Raw genomic sequence first — 2,072 nt, forward strand, 5'->3', positions numbered from 1 at the left:
ACGCAGAAAAACATAATTTTTAGGCTTTTTGGGTATTCTAAAGTCTATAAATACCAAATAGAAGAATAGAGAAGGGGGCCATCAGAGAATATTGAGAAAAATAACTCGAAGAACACTATTGGAGTCAACTCTGAAGTAGATTTTCATCAATATTGAAGACCTACTTTTAATTTCTTTTGAATTTTTTATGAGTTTTTTTATTTCTTATGGTTATTCTGTCTTTAAGATGTTTTTATTCACAATTATGAACTAACTCCCTAGATACCTAGGCAAGATGAACCCTATGATGAATTCTATTATTTAATTTATGTTTTATACGATAAATACTTGATTTTTGTTCTCAGTTATGTGTGCTTATCTCTTGTTTTAAATTTTTGGGATATTAATTCATGTTTAATGTGCTTAAATTAGAGGAGGAAAAGTCCCTATTTAATAGTAGATCTAGCATAATTGAGTAGAGTTGCATGCAATCTTAGAAATATGACATCATAAATCTACTGGATTGAGTCAAATCTAATAAAGGAATCCATAGATCGAGTTAATGCGACAATAGGGGTTTTAATTAGGAAGAAATTTTGTTAATAAACCTAAAGTTAGTTGCTCTTACTCTCAAAAGAGATATTAGCATAATTTAGGGATTTCTACGGATCAAGATACCAAGTGAATAATTCATTTAATTTAGATTCATAATAATAGATGAAGTTTAGACAGGTTATTATTCAATTATTTTCCTGATTTATTCTCTGTTGAGTTTCTTTAGTTAAAATTAATTTGTAATTTTAGTTTAAACCAATCATCCCAATTTGTCGGCTAGATAATAGGAAAACGGTAATTACTAGTACTTTTAGTCCTCGTGGATACAATATCTTTACTCACTATAGCTATACTATTTATCGATAGATGCACTTACCTTTGTCGTATTTTTAGTTAGCCACAGGGCACATCAAGTTTTTGGCACTGTTGCCCAGGACTAAAATATTAGGAAAGCTTTAATTCTATTAATTTAGCCATTTTTATTTTATTTTTATATTTTTGTTTTAATTTAACTTTTACATTTTAATTTTTCTCTTGTTGGCTTATGGTAGGTTCTTTTGGTCTATGACTAGAGGAAACCCGTCGAGACCATTGCTTTTTGATAGTGAAATTGAAAGAACTGTTCGCAGAAATCATAGAGAGGTTAGAGAAGCAAGGCAGAGTCGACAAAATATAGTAAACGAACAAGAGGACAACAATATTATCGAGGAGATGGATGATAATTAGAATATTCAGCTACCTCATATAGATCCTATTCCTCACATTATGTATGATTATGCCCAACCCACTCTGATTAGGGCTGAATTAAGTATTATAAGACCTACCATTGCTGCAAATAATTTCGAGCTGAAGTTGAACACTATTCAGATGGTACAGTAGTATGTTCAATTCGATGGTTTGCAAGATGAAGATCCAAATACTCATTTAGCCAATTTCTTAGAGATTTGCAACACTTTCAAGATTAATGGTAACACTAATGATGCCATTTGATTATGGTTGTTCCCTTTCTCGTTGAGGAAAAAGGCAAAACAATGGTTAAACTCTTTACCGTGAGGTTCCATCACTACATGGGCTCAAATGACAGATAATTTTTTTTTTGAAGTACTTCCTACCAACTAAAATGACCAAGTTGAGGAATGACATCTTTTCTTTTGTTCAAATCGATTTAGAAACTTTATATGATGCATGGGAGACATACAAGGATATATTAAGATGGTGCCCTCATCATGGTTTACTTTTATGGTTACAAGTTCAAACCTTCTATAATGGTTTGAATCCCTCAAACTAGGCAATTAATTGATGCAGCAGTTGGTGGTAAACTTAATAATAAAACACCCAAGGCAGTCTATGAGTTTATTGAGGAGATGACATTGAATAATTATCAGTGACAAGTCATGAGGATGAAACTGATAAAAGCAGCCGGTGTGTTTAATTTAGATGCAACACCATGTTATTAAACCAAGTAAAAGAACTAAATAAGAAAATTGATGGTTTATATTTTTCTACGCAGGTGAATCCAGTGATGCAATGCGATACAA

General features: G+C 31.6%; 1 non-coding gene across 1 annotated transcript; it reads right to left on the bottom strand.

Annotated features, from left to right (window-relative positions):
- Positions 1 to 1,660: 1,660 nt before the first annotated feature.
- Positions 1,661 to 1,767, bottom strand: LOC121207333 (small nucleolar RNA R71). Its single transcript, XR_005902423.1, has one exon. It is a non-coding gene; the product is annotated as a small nucleolar RNA R71 (small nucleolar RNA).
- Between the last annotated feature and the right edge of the window lie 305 nt (positions 1,768 to 2,072).

The sequence above is a fragment of the Gossypium hirsutum genome, chromosome A09 (assembly GCF_007990345.1).
Source record: "Gossypium hirsutum isolate 1008001.06 chromosome A09, Gossypium_hirsutum_v2.1, whole genome shotgun sequence".
Classification (NCBI taxonomy): domain Eukaryota; kingdom Viridiplantae; phylum Streptophyta; class Magnoliopsida; order Malvales; family Malvaceae; genus Gossypium; species Gossypium hirsutum.